Source organism: Balearica regulorum, chromosome 22, assembly GCF_011004875.1.
Source record: "Balearica regulorum gibbericeps isolate bBalReg1 chromosome 22, bBalReg1.pri, whole genome shotgun sequence".
NCBI lineage: Eukaryota > Metazoa > Chordata > Aves > Gruiformes > Gruidae > Balearica > Balearica regulorum.
This window is the reverse complement of record NC_046205.1, coordinates 5,654,321-5,671,329: the sequence shown is the minus strand read 5'-3', so window position 1 is coordinate 5,671,329 and position 17,009 is coordinate 5,654,321. Positions and strand designations below refer to the sequence as shown.

Sequence of the window (17,009 nt, the reverse complement as noted above, 5' to 3'; positions counted from 1 at the left end):
CAAGATCGCTCCTTCATACGAGGACTTGTGGCCAAAAGAGGCCGCAAAGCAGGTGGTGGCTCCTGCTGTTTCCCACGGCTGCGATAAAGCCAAAGCTGCTGTTGGGGCTGCTGGTTCTGAAGAGCATCCTTGACCTGAGTGGACCCCAGCGAGCGTTCCAGTCCCTGGAGAGCTCTGGCATCCGTGGCCCGACCTCTCTCCCGCAGCACCTCGGCTCTGCCGTGCCCCAGGATCGAAGCTGTCCTGTCCGGGGAAGGAGCCACCCCGAGGCCCGAGCGCACCGCAGGGCCACCGACTTGCCAGGCGGCAGCACCCCGTCCCTCCCCCAGCCCCAAGGGGACCCCCAGCAGAAACAGCCCCGTGCCACAGGCGCCTCTGCTCTGGCACGCGCCTGGCACCGACTGACGCGCAGAATCCTTGGTCGTATGGATCTGGCTGGGGAGCCAAGTGATTGGGAGCTTATTATAGCCTCCTTTTTAATTAAGTGTCTCAAATAGGGATTTAATTGGGATGTAATAGCACACACTATTGTACATTAGTTAAATACCAAGGGATTATTAAGAGTATGTTTTAAGGCTTTACAGTCCCATATTGAGTAAACAGTTGTTAAATTTCAATAAATAACTTTTTTAATCTACATTAAATAAGCACTTAAGCATATTTAGGATACTCTTTTTTTTTTTTTCAGAATGACTCCAGTCAGAGTGTCCCGGGTTGTAATCTCAGTATTTCACTAGTTTAATAGGGTTGCGCCTGCTCCTACCTATTTGCTCTGCCTCAAAGACCCTGCCTTGGTGCGGCAGTCTCAGCTATTTGCATCCGCCTGTCGCAGTCTTTAAAACCCTCACCGTTACAATAGCCCAGAGATGCGGGGAGTGCGCTTAGCTCTATTTTACAAGTACAGACTTAAGGCACAGAAGAGCAAAGTCATTTGTTCAAAGCCACGCGGGGAGTCTGTAACAGAGCAGAACAGGAGCTAACGAAAGATCAAAAAATACTTTTCTAAAAATAGGGCTTTGAAAATCTGTAAAGGAAATGCAGCTCTAACAAATTGCTATATTGCGATCAAAAATGCAATTAGTCGAATGCTGGTTTTGTCACTGACATTGGCAATGAACATACAAATGTCCCACGATCCCCAATATCTAACGAACGTTTCCATGCATTTGCAACTTGTGTCCAGGGAATTCCAGGTCGGGGTACAGGGCTCCGGGAGGGACACCAGTAGATGCCCTGCCACCAAGCTTGGATCCCGGGCAGGCAGCTCCCACCTACGCTGCACCAGGACGGTCTTCCCAAGACGGCACATCAGAAACATCAGGTGTAGGCACCCCGGTAACCATGGCAGTGAATAATTTAGGACTCAGCCTTCATATTAAGGTTGATCTTGAGCTTCCTGCTGCTCTCTGCAGCCGTGGTGTTCTTCCATTGAACGATCAGCGTATCCTGAGGAGTAACTGGGCAAAATGCTGCTGTTCTGTAAACCTGCACCCGCGGCAGAGAGCGAGCGCCTGGGTGTTTGGAGGAGAGGAGGTAAAGCGGAGGCACCTCCGAGCGCAGCCCTCCTGCGGCGGGGAGCAGCGGCGGCTGCACCAGAGGCTCTGTGCGCAGAGACCTTCGCTAGTGCCGGGCTGGAAAAGCCACCGCGCGCGATGGGCAGGGCAGCAGCCGTAGGGGCAGGGGTGCGTCCAGCGCACTTTAGCACCAGCAACCGGCCGTGGGCGACCGGAGCAGGGAGCAGGCGGTGCCGGGATGCGCAGAGCCGGCTGCTCGGGGCACCGAGTCCCCGCAGACCTGTGCCGGCCACGCCGGTCGGGAGATGGGAAAGTCTCTGAAATCTTGCCCCTGCTCCCACGTTCTCCTTGGAGCTGCCCAGAGCTTCATACTCCTCTTGTCCTCCTGCGAAGGAATCTGAATTGGAATGCTCCTTTCTGAAGTAAGTAGCTCCCATTACTCTGCACTGTTACACAGGTAACACTAATGAAGAAGCCAAGAAATTGGGAATCTGCAACCAAGTGCACTGTAAAATGAATGAGAAGCTACTGAAGAACATAAATAATCTGTGCTCCCCATTAGAGGTAGTTAGAACCATTAAAGCAATCCAGAGGAAAACCTGCCCAGGCACCACCAGCCATTCTCCCTTCGAAATCCATCACTGTCCTGTAGTTTTTGTCAGCTGAAATCCAGGGATGGTTAACCCTTTAACATCCAGGCGATTTAGAAATAATTATTGTTACTATAAATCAAAAGTGATGGCTTATCTGGTTGCAAAAACTTATATATAAAAAACCAAAACGAAATAGCATGGCCACAAAGGAAAAATCATTAGCTCCCTAGTGGGTTTACAAGTAATTTGCTAGCAATAAAAATGCAAAAACACATTTTGGTGTGTAATGATCATAAATAATCCTTGGACAAGAATTCTTTCCGGGACTCACGAGTCCACTCCCTTAATGGCAAGTTTTATTACCCTGGTTTCTCTGTGTTTTCTTTCAAAATGCTGCTGTCATAACAATTTACGAATTACAGTCCTGTTGGCATAAACTTTCATAATTCATATGGAAATAGGTTTCCCCGCAAACACTCACAAAGCACAAAGAGTCATGTAACCACATCGAATGACCTTAATAATGCAGTCAGAAAATATAGGTCAGGCTCCTGGGCCAGAACTAAATATAGATGGTCACCAGGTTGGGGAAAAACCCCCGGGTAAAGGCACCTGAGCGGGGCCAGGTGCAGTCCGTGCGGCGCGCTCAGGGCTGTCACCCAGGCTGGTGGCACCTTGCAGGATCTTGAGGAAACAGGGAACATATTGAGCGTTTTGTTTCCAAGCACTGGCAATAAGTGAAAAACCCAACCAGCTGCTGAGGAAGCCTGTGAATGCGATTTTTTTCTTAAAATAGGAGAAAGTACAGCTTGTCCAAGATTTAAACTCTATTAATTTCTTCCCTCCACTTTTTGAGGCCAGAGGGAGAAGAGTGGAGTTCAGCATCCGAAATGAAGATAGCGTGGGGGAGCTGCAATGCGAGGGGACCGAGGATATTATTTAGGCTAGACTAAAGTGGCAGGTCACCTCTGCCAAGGTTAAACCCCGAACAAGGACCGTGGGGTTTTCTTGTGGCTCGTGTGAGTGGTTGAGTTGTTGCTTCACTCAGTGTCTGGGGGGGATTCTTGGAGTAAGAGAGTGAGAGTTAATGAGGTTGGAATTGCCTCCAAAAAGTACTAAACCTAAATGTGAATTCATAATGTAAAGATAAGGATATGCAAATCAGGCTGGGTTTCGGATTTTAGTATGCCATTGCTCTGCCTCTAATTGGAAGAAATGGATCCAGCAACTGAAATTGCCACACTTAATGTATAAAGTTACACTGCAGACAAGAAAATATTTCATGTTTTTCCTCAAATAATCACCACCACATTAATGTATAAGAAAATTAAGTAACTATGGATATAACTGTCATTTTACTTATCAGTTTCTAAATAGATGGGCACGTATACAGAGTCAGTCTTGCCTACTGAAACACACCACTGGGCTTGACGGTGGCTGCTAGAAGAGCAGAGGATCGTTTCTATTCAACACTTATTTATAACTTTAATCTTAAGTGAAGTTGATAATCTGTGCAAAGACAAGCTCTACATTTTAAAAAATGTTACTGGCTTCATCTAGGATTTTGCAACACACTTTCTGGATAACCCTTTCCCCATGATGTAGATAAATAGGAAAAGAAACTAAAGATCTTATTTCCATTCAAATATTATGAGCCAAGCCTAGGTATCAGCCTGAAGCTAAACGTCCAAGGACTCATTTTGAATTTCTTCTAAGTAAAGATGACAAAAACTCATCTTGCAGAAATAAAAATTCCTAAGAAGAAAAGTGCATAAAATGAGGAAGAAAATGGTTTTCTTTCCCTATAAAGGAAAAACAGATCTTTAAGATTTTATAGACCAGAAATTTAAACGAAGAACCTCCTTTTTACAGGTCCCTGTTTCAGCTTAAAATGGTTATAGCACTACTGCAAAAAAATTGAGCCGCGATGGCATCTGGAGCAGCGGGAGGTGCAGGTCTCTGCAGCGAGCTCCGATGAAATTGCTGATTCTGCAGAACTGGTGTCCGGAGGGGAGGGACAAGGATTCCGAGGATTTTCCTGTGGCTTCTCCCCTCCTCTCATCCCAGGGACGTTCTGCCAAAAGAGGGGCCTGCCCCTGGGTTTGCAAACTCTGCTTTGAGCTGCCGAGCGTGGGCTTTAAAAGCGGGGAAAGCTGCCGTTGCCTTGCGGGTGGGAAGCAGGACGCCGGCCATCAGCCTGCTTCGGCACCTTGGGAACTCCGCGGCACTTTGCCACCTCTCGAGACTTCCAGTCTCCCGTTAAGTTTTCAACTTCTGATGAGATGGTTCAAATCAGGAAAATCCTGCCTCAGTGCCAACAGTTAAAACTGGAAGTCATTAAGGCAATATCTTTCCTTGCAACAGAAAGTACTGAACATGTGGAGATAGCATAATCGTCAGTGTTTCTGCCGTCGTAAGCCCACAAACCAAATTGGATTTTGAATGAAGCACATGGAACAGTGACCTATGCATAAAACTTAACTTGACCTCAAAAAGTAATGACATTTTGTCTCCAATTCTACTGCTAATTACAAATGCTGAATTCTGAATATTCACCTGTGAGAAGGATGCACGGCGGTAGCAGCTGTTCTCAGGGGCAGTTTTCTGCCCAGCTCAACCTCAGCAGGCTCCGGCAGCGAACACCCAAACTGTGGGGAGACTTTGGACCCAGGCTCTTCTTCCTCACCTAAACTATCCATAGTTTCAGGCTTCGTCATTTCGATTCCTCTTGCTTCCCCCCGTGGTTAGTTCTCTAGATCAACCCTTTCCTAACTCACAGAGGACAGCCAAACGATCTTCCATTTACTCAAGTCCTTGAACTGGACAAGACCAACGTACCACGTAAGTGATGGGGAATTTCATCGTCCTTCGCCAGGGGTGAGCCCACCTCCACTGCGCACAGGAGCACAGGCAGCACACCAGGGCAGAGATCCCAAATTAGATTAAGAACAATTTAAGCAGCCTGTAATGCAAAGCAGAGCCAGAGACCAGGGCAAAAGTGACCTGAAGCATGATTTGCAGTGAATGTCTTTTTCTCTCATAAATAGGAGAGACACTGTGGGATGATTATCCACCCAGATTTATCTCTGCAGCTCCGTGTGTATCCTTCTGTGCTTAAAAATGTCTCACTGCCCTTTGCATTATTGCATTGCCCTTTACATTCATACCGCATAAACCTCTCAAGTACCGTAAAACTTACAAGGTGTAATATAATGTCGTGATTTTCTTTTACACACCATAAACAAAAGTCACCGAAAAAGGAGCGCGGAAAGGGAGACGTTATTTGGCCTGACAACGATACGGGAGGAAAATATATATACAAGTACACATACATACACTCTTATACACTTAAAATCACAAGCTGGATTGATTATCTGGCATTGATGGATCACTCTAATGTATTACATAGATAAGGAAATTGATTATTCAATAAATCACTGTCTGCACTAAGAACCCAGTGTTAAAAAAGAAAGAGAAAATATTATAAATCTGTCTCGCGCAGGCAAAGAGAAAGCTTATACTTTTAAGGTTAATCATTGTGTACCTTTTGCTGCACATCCAATGAAGGAACAACGTCTCGGAGTTCTGCAGTGCCAAGGGACAGTTTTTCCCTCCCAAAGCTCTCGAGGAAGTGAGTGAACCTTCCTCGCCTGCCTGCCAGCGGGCAGGGTGACCGGCAGAGCCCCGGGGCCAGCGGGCAGGGTGACCGGCAGAGCCCCGGGGCCAGCGGGCAGGGTGACCGGCAGAGCCCCGTGCTGCCAGCAGGCAGGGTGACCGGCAGAGCCCCGGGGCCAGCGGGCAGGGTGACCGGCAGAGCCCCGGGGCCAGCGGGCAGGGTGACCGGCAGAGCCCCGTGCTGCCAGCGGGCAGGGTGACCGGCAGAGCCCTGGGGCCAGCGGGCAGGGTGACCGGCAGAGCCCCGGGGCCAGTGCTTGCACCCTCAGCCGTGATGCTGCCCATGGCGCCGGTGGCAGCCAGGCTGGGGGAGCCGCAGAAGATCACCGGAGAAAAAGAAAGTGCCCCGGAATGCCGCAGCAGAGGGGAGGCTGCACGGAGGCTCCGATTCACATCCTGCAGAACGAAGTGTGACTGCAGCCCGCCGTGAGCTCAGGAACGGGGAGCGCCCCGCACCACCGGCGTGCGGAGGAGGAACCTGCCCGTGCACCCCCAGCCTCAGCAGGCACCCGAGCTACGGGGTCTGGAGTGAGAGCAAAGCAGAGGGAGCAAGAGCAGCACAAGAATCGGAGCAAAAAAAGAAGAACAAAGGAAAATCTAAATGAAAAATGGAATATCCAGGAGTCAGAGAAACCACCCACCTCTGTGCCCCTCTGGAGCTCTGGCCAGCAGCTTTTCTGGGCCTGGTTTTAGCAGGTTTGTCTCACGATTCTTTCTCGATAGCAAGCTCACTTCTGCTTCCCAAGGAAAGGAGCAGGAACTACGTGAAGTAGTTTTTTGAAAACCTCAGGCAAAGCATGTCATTGAAATGCCTTATAGCAGTATTAATAAATAACAGCAAAAGCTAAGCTAACAGACATGCTTTAGAAAGGAAAAACCTAATGGCTGGATGCTTTCTCTGGGGAAAAACGTTTGAAATGGTCTGTGATAAACTTCCTGTAACAAGAATCTGGAAGAGAGAATACAAATATTCCTGCAAGTTATGACTACGATATTGCCGAGCTGAGTTATTTCTAAAAAATCTCCTGGTCGCATCCTGGTGCCATAATGTTCCTGTGACTCTCAACACAGAAAACAGAGTAACTGCTCCAAGTCATGTGTTGGCAGTGATTGAAAACTGCTGCAAGATGTCATTTGCCGAGTGTCCTACAGGTCTGACACTGCCCGGAAGGCTAATACATGAGTTCTCTGGAAGCTGCCGCCTTGCCCAAGAAACTCTGCTGCCTGCGCTGGAAAGTCAAAGGCAAAGACGGCAATGAGAGGGGAGCTGACACTGCGCTCCCCAAGGATAGTTTCTCTTTCCTTCTCCAACACGGAGGATCCAGACCCTGCCGCTGCCCGTGCTGCGGTCCGATGTCACCCGAACAGCCGCAGTCCTGTTACACTGTCAGAACTCTCTCCGTGTATATAAAAATGCAAATGGTTATAGAAAGCGTTAGGCAACGGTCTTGATCTGCTCTAATTTTTACTAGAAAATATATACCAGCCACCCTTGTGCAGAATATGAGAGATTAATAATTCCCCTCCAGTGAGGCATGAATCAGAGCAATTCAGACTGAGCAGCACCTGTTCGGTTTAAAGAAAACCTTTCTTTCTACGGCAATGAGAACAGCCATCTTTTTTTTCAAACTCCCAGACACCGTAGCGATACAGACACACGCATTATTCTTCGCTGATGACTTAAAGGCCAACTTCCCGGCAGAGCAGCTCCCTTCTGGCAGACGCCGTGTCACGTTCGCAGCGCAGCCCCGAGGAGCACCCGCGCAGCGGCGCAGCGCCGTACCCAGAGCAAAGGCGGAGGGGCAGGTGTGGTGCGCGCGGCTCCCAAAGCAAAGCCTGGCTCTTTCCTTCATGCGAAAAGCTTTTCTCAGATCTTCTGCTAAGCACGAGGCCATTCGGTCCATTCATAACAAAATCAGCCCTGTTTCTAACATGCAGCTTCTGCTGCAGCCAGGGAAAAATCCCCTCAGCCCGTGCGCCCAGGCAGGCGCGGTGTCTCGAGGGGGTGGAATTCAAAATTACTGCTGTGACTTACTTCTGAGTGCTTTGAATTCACTGCAAAACTAACCAACAAGTCTAACACTTCCGTCCCAATAGACAGCCATAACTCAGCTAAATTTGTGGGTTATACCAGATTTTATTTACTGTTTCATCCTGGGAGATAAGTTAAAGATGACAGCCATCTCTCCATTGAAGCGGGGGAAAGCCGCCCACAGGAACGCTGGTTCTCTCACCGTACTTCCACATCTGATATCGAATTTGGATTTTGCAGTACCAGTTCTCTTATTTTAAGAACGGCTTATGTTCCTATTCACCTGGGTATCGGTGAGTTGAAAGAGCTGGTCTGTTCACCTCTAAGTCCCCAATTTGAACAAAGGACATGCTGTAGCAATCAAATGTCATTACCAGCTAATGAGTATCCAGTGGCCTACGTACGAGCAGTCAATGGCCTCTTCCCATTCCTTATTGGACGTACGAACCACCGGTACAACCCGAGCTGCTGCAGTGGCACTAATGAATGCTCCTGAAGCTACTGTTTGCAGATGTCAAGGATGGAAGGCTAATTTAAATCAATCAGCCTCAAAAGCCTTGTAATGCGCTTAGTGCTGTCATACCTGGGAATCTGGATACCCCTTAGTGGGGATCCCTGGGTGCCCCGTTCCCAGAGCGATGAGCAAAGCGCAAGGCCCAAATTCAAGAATCCATCTGAACATTTATGTAATTTTAAGGTTTTGTTTCGTTCCCTTGATACTAGCTGGTTTATATGCCTGCTTAAAAACTTTCCCGAACAGGGATGTTTTTCTGACTCAGTAACTACACTGACTGAACTAATCCAAGCTGCAAGTACTCCTTATTTTGGTGTACTCTTTAGACTTAGTGTGACTTGAGTAAGAAGGTCAGGCTGTACTTCAAAGAAAAAAACCATGAACTGGGGGTTTTTTGTGCAGGCGGGTGAATCTTTGGTGTGTCGGTTCCTGGCAGGGCTGAGGCCTGAGCCCGGCACCAACCGGTGCCTCTGCAGACCTTCACCAGCAGCGCTGGTCTCCGGTGCAAGGTATGGGAGCACCTTCCCACTGCCTGGCTGTGGGCTTGCCTGGGGAGGCAGGCAGGGAGGCTGGCAGGGAGGCTGGCAGGGAGGCAGGCAGGGAGGCAGGCAGGCAGGGAGGCTGGCAGGGAGGCTGGCAGGGAGGCAGGCAGGGAGGCAGGCAGGCAGGGAGGCTGGCAGGGAGGCAGGCAGGGAGGCAGGCAGGGAGGCAGGCAGGCAGGGAGGCTGGCAGGGAGGCTGGCAGGGAAGCAGGCAGGGAGGCAGGCAGGGAGGCAGGCAGGGAGGCTGGCAGGGAGGCTCCATTTGCTCCTGCTGTGCAATACCCAAGTGAGCCATCTCATACCAAAGTCATGCTCTTGCTCAGGCAGCTGACAAAATGTGTTACAGCATCTTTCAAGCTGCCTGGGAGAGCCTTTACCTGCAAATCCAAAGGGCACAAGCAGGAACAAATTACAGCTGAAAACCACAGCCCCGTTCCCAAAATCTCCTGTGCTCAGATCTTTAGTTTATCACCATCGTGCAGCACCCTGTGCCTCACTAGAATGACTTTTCAAGTTGTTACTGTGCATTCTCTCTCCTCCTGATGCCACACTGCACGGTCTCCCCCTTTAGGGACTTCTAATCTAGAAGCCAGAAATCTTGTCTTTCCTATTTCCTCCTCTTCTCCTTTTGCACTATTAAGCATTGTGGCAGATTTATTCCACCACTCCCACAGCATCCTCTTCATGTCCTTACTTTAAGCTCTGTGATCACCAAGGGAACCCTCTCTTCCCGTGCTGGTGCCTCCTCACCTGAGGCTACACAGGGCCTCTGCCCCGCTGGGCTGTCCGGCTTCCCGAGATCCCTCTGCCTTCCTCCTTTCCTGCATCCTGAGCACGACGGGTTCCCTGCCGGAGTATTTACCAGCAGTGCATAGTGACTGAAAACAGCCTCATAAAGTGAAATAACTGGTGGGTCTTCTGCATCAGACACGGTGGAGAAAAACTGTCCCAGGTGAATCAGCACAGCCCAGCTTGCTGTTTAAAACCTGAAAGCACTGAGGTGTTTGCTATCGCCCCAACCTGTGAGCAACAAACCATCTGTATTGTGACTGCCAGAGAAGGGTGACCTGCAGTAACGCTGCACACCGCAGCACTGCTCTCAGACACGTGGCGATGGAGAGGTGCGAGCCTAGCCAAGATCACACCGGGGCCATACCCGCACAGTCCAATCCTTCGAAGCCCAGTCCTTCCTGCTGTTTTCCAGGTCACGATGCTTTCCTGAGTGCCCCAAGCCCAAGGAGGTAATGCTGAATGCGCCGGTTGCTCCCTTACTACTTCCCGATTCTGATTTTACTCTAGGCGTTTGACCCTCACGGAGGGGTGCTGGTTGTTGGCTGGGGCACAGCAGCAAACCCCAAAGTCCGACCAGGTCCCTGGGTTAAAATAGTAAATAATACAGATACAGCAAGGTGGCCTTTTGTCGCCGATGGCCAGGGTTTGCTTTCCTCTCCTTATTTACACTGCTGCAGAGGCCGAACAATTTGGGGTGCGTAGGGGGAAGTTCAGAGCAGCAGTGGGGATTGCCTCTGACACCCCACGGCTCTCCTCAGCGCTGTTTGCAACCCAACGGCATTTTCCTGGTTACCTTCCCTCCCAGAGATAACGGAGCAGTCGCGTCCATATTTGCGTATTCACGCACAATGTCTTGCCGCAGATTTAAAGCACAAGCACTGATGCTGCCGAACGCTCAGGTAACACTCGACATGGCGAGCGTCTCGTAGTGCAAACCTGAGAAACGAAGCTGTAACGTCAGAGGAAGGTTCCCTGCGGGGCAGCACAGTAAGGGGGGGGCGCAGGAGGCGAGAGCTAAAGGGGTTAACAGAGGCAGCCACAAAGAAAAGCTGGGGCTGGAGCAAAGACAAAGCAGTGAACTGAGCCGTCCACCTGCTTTAAGAGCTCTTGCTTGTGCTAAGGACCCGCATCTGTTTTAGGCTTTATTATGAGTCATAAATACCAGCACGTTATCCCTGGTTTTACTGTGAACAAACACCAGTAGTAACGTGTGAAGCCCCAGCACATCTGAATCCCCTCTACGTCAGCCCAAACCGAGACAATCCCTGCCAGAAACACGCAGCTTGAGTCTCCAAGGGGCACAGAAGCCCACAGCGTTCACCAGTGGGGCGTCGGGATCCCCCGTGCAGTCGCTGCAAACGGCAACGTCTGCAGCCACAGCAACTTCAATTCTCGTGGCTTTAAGACAACCAGCACTGCTCATTTCACATCTATTCCCTTTGGCAGCATCGCCACAGCGCCGTTTTTATCCTCGCGTTCAGCCCTCAGCTCCTCTCCAACATTTGCCTCTCTCCCCCCCTCGCCCGTTGAGTCCCGGTGCTTTCAACTCGTTATCTGCCTTACCCAGAGACTTCCACCAGCCTGTCTTCTAAGTATGCAAAGGCAAAAAAGCAGTCTAGACGGCATCGCATTAAACCTCTAGCCAAAACGAGGGAAAGGAGATTGCACAGCATAACTGGTGGAGAAACGCAATACATTGGATTATGAGGCTTAATGCTTGCTACAAACAGACTGCGCAGTGTCGGGTTTTATTTGATATTGTGTCTCCGTGAGAGACTCCAGCATCGGAGCTATTCTGGCAGAGCTACTCCATGCAAATGCTTGGAAATCAGGGCTGATAGCTAATACAACGCTTTCCTGATAGCGTTCAGGAGCTGAAGGTGGCCAGGAACACCCAGGCAGGGTGCGAGGCGAGAGGCACAGTGCCCTCTGCTGAGCTGCCAGCCCTGGACTGACTTCGGGCACCGCACTGGCAGCAGGAGAGAGAAGCAAGCTGCATTTCGGTTAGGATTGCTAATTTAGTGAAAGTGCTGATCTGCACCAAAGGAGCACTTCATTTCCCAGGACAAGAGAGACCCAACTTTGCTGGAGATTGAATTACTTTTAGTATTGTTCTGCGCGTGACTTTACAGAAATCTTTTCATAATATCAACCTCCGTTTAGTTTCAGCAATAAAAACATCCAGAGACGGAGAAATTAAATTTGAAGCGGTAGCAATGCATTTGCACCTGCTGGTGATAAAACCAAACGAGGCAGCGTGGCAGGAGCAAGCAGCTTTCGTTGCACAGGCGCGTGTCCCGTCTCCCCCGTGCAGAGGCAGGTGCCAGGCACGGGGCAGAGCAGCCACCTCTCTCTGCGCAGCCAGAGACCACCCAAGGCTCCTTCACCACCCAAGTGCTGCATGACTCTGCTGACTTTCAGCCCATGAGGGATGTCGACGTGCTGGTGCACGCGGTCGGGGGAACGTGCCTGCTCTGAGGAAGCAGCCCGGCACTAAGTAGGTCTGTTTATTTTGGCGGTACTCCTGCCCCTGTGATGAATGAGGGTCTATTTTTTTCTGGTTTGTGGTTTGATCTTAATTTCCTGTATGAAGTTCTCAAGAGGATGCCAAGATCAAATAATTAGACTATTCTGCGATAAAGAGGTAACATTGTTATTCAAATGTATTCAGAATTAATTTACCACCAAACAATTTACACTGCCACCCTTCTATCCTGCTGAAATTACTAGAATACGTTATCTGACACACAAAGCCTCTCATGACCTGAAATAACTTTATCAACCATTAAATGCTTGAGCAATGGGTGCGCGGCCACAGAAATACACATGGAAATGCAGGAGAAGCCACAAAGGCAACGGAGTGATTTAAAAACAGGAAAAACAAAACAAAACAAAACTAAATAAAGCACTTTACTTGCAACAGTGAACGTGCAGAAAGCAGAATCCTGAAGCAGCTCATCAGCGTGCTGGGCCCCGGGAGGTTTGAGGGCCAGATCCTCAGCCGGGGCCCCCGTGTGAGACACCATCGAGGATTCACACCCGCAGCACACAGGGCTCCATCCCAGCCCGCTCCCGGCCAGGGGAAACCCAGCTCAGCTTTCTGCGTGCTTCCACGCCAGACTGGGGAGCACACAGCGGGGGGGTGGGAGTCAGGCTGCCCGCAGGGAAGATTCCCCCAATTAACGGTTTCTGAGCCTGCGGGCTGGTCTCGGGAGCTGTGAAGCTGCATCTCTGAAGCTCTTTGCTTCGAGGAGGGGGAAACGTATCGATCTTAGTTCAATTTCTACCTGCTCCTACCCTGCCACGTTTCATCGGCTCACCAGCCACGGAGAGAAATTTCTCGTTGCTTCGCAGACCCCCAGAGCCCGGGCGGGGGCTCAGGCCGGCTCGGCTCTGCCGCCGCATCCTCACCGTGCCCGGCGAGCACAGCCAAGGCAGCGGCTGCCCGCGGGGCTCGGGCAGCCTGGGGGAGCTCGGGCAGCGGGCAAACACGTCCTGCAGCCCTCTCAGAAGAAAAGGGTAAAACGGCGAGTCTCGGCCCACGTGCGCCCCATTTTCGGGGTGAGAAACCCCAGCCGTGGGCAGCGTGTGCAGGTGGGGCTCCGGCCCCTCTCGCAGCCCGTGCCGTGGGACGCAGGAGCCCCAGCGAGGGAGCGGGGCTGGGCCGTCCTGCCAGCCCTCCCCGAAGGACACCGGCCATCAAGCGTGAGCTGAACTGAAAACCACTGGACCCGCCTTTCTGAGGATTCCCTCTCCCGCATCCACAGACACCCCAGCCATGCGGCTCCCAGCCCTGCGGCTCTGCCTTTTGCAGCCTGGAAAAGCCTGGGTTTCCCTTTATTTTTAAAAATACAACTTCATTTGCAGAGTGTGGGAAGGTGATTTCAAAATAAAATTCCAGACAGGCATAATAAGCCTCAGAAAAGCCAATCACACAGAGGAGGATAATTATCCACAGAATTTGTTTTCTATGTATTTATATAAAATAATCAATGATTTTTTTCCACACAGACTCCAATCCAATTTGATTGTCTTTTCTGTGTTACTTGCAAATCATACAAACAATCGATGCCCTGACCCCTTCTCTACACAAACACAGCTTAGAAAGAGACTACAAGAAATAAAATCTGATAAATTCCTCCGTGCAGGACTGTTTGTTTAAAAGCTTAGCTGGAATCTGATCCTGTTCACAGTGACTTCAGCGATACAAGAGTGGGACTTTCAAACATGCTCGAGGTATAATTATTGCGACAAATATCAGCGGGACTATAACCTCAGTACAAAAAAAACCCGAACAAAATGAGAGCAAGAACCCAGAGGTGAAGGTGATTCCTTTTAAAATGCAGAAAGCAAAATGAAGTCCCTCCCAGGCACAGCGTGCCTCTCCTGCAGAGGAAGGGCAAGGCGAGCACGCAGCCGGGGTTTGGGGGGACCCCAGAGCCAGGAGGGCTGGGGGACCCTGCCTGTCCTTGTGGGAGCAGGGGTGGCCGAGGGAAACGATGGCAGCGGGGCTGCGCGGTTTTGGTGTCACCTCCTCAGCAGCACTTGAATACAAACAAACCCACTAATCAACAAATGCAAGTGCTAAAAATGGATTGACGGCTCCTGTGGTCTATTTTTTACAATTACTTATTAATCTCAGACCGTTGGCATCCATCTGATCTGCACGTATATCTTGCTAACACATCATCCATCAAAATAATCACTCTGAGTAATTTCTGATGATGCTTCAGCAAAGCACGGCGATTGAAACCGGTCTGCTATGAAACGCCAGTCCTTCAGGCTCCACGTGTGACACCGTTTCCCTTCATCCCGCCTCGCTTTGTTAGGGCCGGTGCCATCAGGCTCTACAAAATGGCACCAAGCTCTCGTCTGTCACTTTGAAGGGGTGCTACCACTGCTTTTTAATCTAAGAGAAAGGTTAGATAAATAGGCTATCTACGGTAGCTTAATCATCTTGCACTCACTGCTTTTACTATATGAGGGGCATGATATTGCAAATACTCAGCTGCTCAGTGCAGCACTTAATAACAGGTATAATCTCACTGATCTCATCCGCAGTCAGGGCTGGCAGCATCACAGACTACTCTCAGTCACAGTGGTGTAAACACGGAGTAACTCCACTCGCACCGTTACAGTTATCTGTCTTTTATACCAGAATAACTCGGAGCTGAATTGAGCACCTTGAGCGTGCAGCAGATCTGGACGGTGTTTTCTGATACAGCATTTTCAAATATTTAACAGATTGCATAATAATTGAACAGCTGTTGAATAAGCTTCAGATACAAACTCCTACTTAATAAAAAAAAATCCAGCAACGAGGCACAGATTGTCTTTGTACGCATATATGTATAGATTATGTTTAGATGTGTCGATTAAATATTTATATTTTACTCGTGAGAGAGCACTTTTGGCTTTTCCTTCCCTTTCTTAGATATCTCTTCCTGTATTTGTTTTAATAGTCAGCTTTATAGGAAAAGAAAGCTTTGAAAAGTTACCTGTTTTCTCTCTGGTTTGATTTTCAGTTCTAAACCAATACTTATTTAAGTGTTCTCCACTTCTTGGCATAACCTAATAATTAAAAGAATTACTTGAAAGCCAGGGCAGCTTTGCACAAATTAATGCAGGGGGAAAAAAAGCTGCAATCTTCCAGCGGGCTGAAAAAGAGGTCAAAATTATGCCAGTTTTAGCTGAGAGCGAAGGTAAACACAGATCTCCCTGTAGCCCCGTTTAAAGCCTTTTTCTGATCTTCAAGTTTCTTATTTTACCGATCAAGAAAAAGGCTAAATGCGGTGCTGAATGTTAGGGTATTTCTCGGCAATTAAAGCAAGGCCGTTCCTGCGGAAGGCACGGCGGTGCTGGCAGCGGTGGTGCGCAGCAGTGCTCCCGCAGCGGGCAGCTCTGCCTGCTGCCTGCCTGCTGCCTGCCTGCTGCCTGCTTCCTGCCTGCTGCCTGCCTGCCTGCACGCCGCCTCGCTGCGTTTGCACCAGCCCAGCGCGAGTGTCCCCCACTCCTGAGCCGGGGAGCTCCGGGCGAAGGGGAGCAGAGCTACAGCAAAGCCGAGCGATGTCGGTGCAGGGCTGGCAGCAGTTTCCAGGGTGAAAGCTCCTCTGTCCTTTTGTGCATTTGCTTCGATCCCTGTCTAGAAAATCCATTTTCAGGACAACTGAGGCACCTGGACTTGCGGCTGAACATCTCCGCAGAGCCACAGGGCTACTCCTGGGCCGGAATGCCTCCCATGAGCCACGTTGCTATTCCAGAGGTCTCGGCACCCCCCGCCCTAGCGACTTCAGGTCGTTCCCGTGCAAGAGTCTGCTTGTGCAGCAGCAGCAGCCCCTTGCACGCTGCCTCCGGAGCACCAGCCTGGCAGCACGCCGGGGCTGGCCACCAAGAATCAGGCCTGCTGTTGCCAAGCCAAAAGCAGGATGAGCTCCAAGCCCAGCGCTCCCAGCTGCGGCAGGATCCCCGGGGCACACGGCTTACCGTCCCGACGGGGATCCGTGCCCTGGGACCCGTGGGAAGAGAAATGCCGCTGCGGCACTTGGTGGGGACAGGCTGGTGATGGCGGGGGGGGGGGGGCTCTGCCACAGCTCAGCGGGATGCCTCCTCCCTTCTCGCGTGGTGGGACTGGCAAAGCCCGGCGTGCCCCGTCAGCAGCGGCGGGAGCTTTCCTGGGAGCGGGTTTCTGTTGCACAAAACATTTCCAGCTGTTGCAGGCTGTGGCTGAGCATACCAAGCAGCTTGGCTCAAGTAAAAGTTCAGCAGCCGCCAGAGCCCAGGCCGCAGAGGCAGGTCCGTTAACCTTTTCCACCACCATTTCTGGCACTACGACGTGCACAGGACCATGTCTGCCTGGAGCGCCTTGTTCACGGAAGTCCAGGGGAGAGCAGTCGTTCACCCTGCAGGAATTAAGCCCTTGTCCATGAGACGATCTGGGCCATGCAGTTGCTCGAAACCGTGCTGGAGGTGACAGTGTTTCACTTCAGAAAGCGGCTGTCTCTCAGGACTAGCATTTTTCTCTTACTGGCTTTCACGTTGCTGCTGTGCAGTTGCATTGGGATAAACAAGACCCATTTTTTCCACATATTCACAAATGTATTCAGTTTTCACTAGTTTCTCTGGGTTAGAATTTGGTCCCTGAAAAGACAGGTAAACCTGTCCTTATAATTTTTACTGGGCAGATAGCAAATCCCTGGGAATGCGTACTGATGGCAAAGTACATGGGATGTAACGGGAAATCAGCACTGTTCTTTACATGACATGCTTAAAACAAGTATCTCGTTTAATTAGAAAAAGAAAGATCGTTGACTCTTTCCCAAGCTGTTATCTGTGCAATTACTTTATGTAA

The 17,009-nt window shown here is 50.3% G+C and overlaps 1 protein-coding gene and 1 long non-coding RNA gene across 2 annotated transcripts in view; one reads left to right on the top strand and one right to left on the bottom strand.

Moving 5' to 3' along the window:
* LOC142604786 (uncharacterized) overlaps window positions 1–17,009 on the top strand; it is a 229,422-nt gene that overhangs the window by 113,587 nt on the left and 98,826 nt on the right. The window lies entirely within an intron of this gene.
* GRIK3 (glutamate ionotropic receptor kainate type subunit 3) overlaps window positions 1–17,009 on the bottom strand; it is a 121,914-nt gene that overhangs the window by 103,669 nt on the left and 1,236 nt on the right. The gene's annotated exons all lie outside the window — the stretch shown is intronic.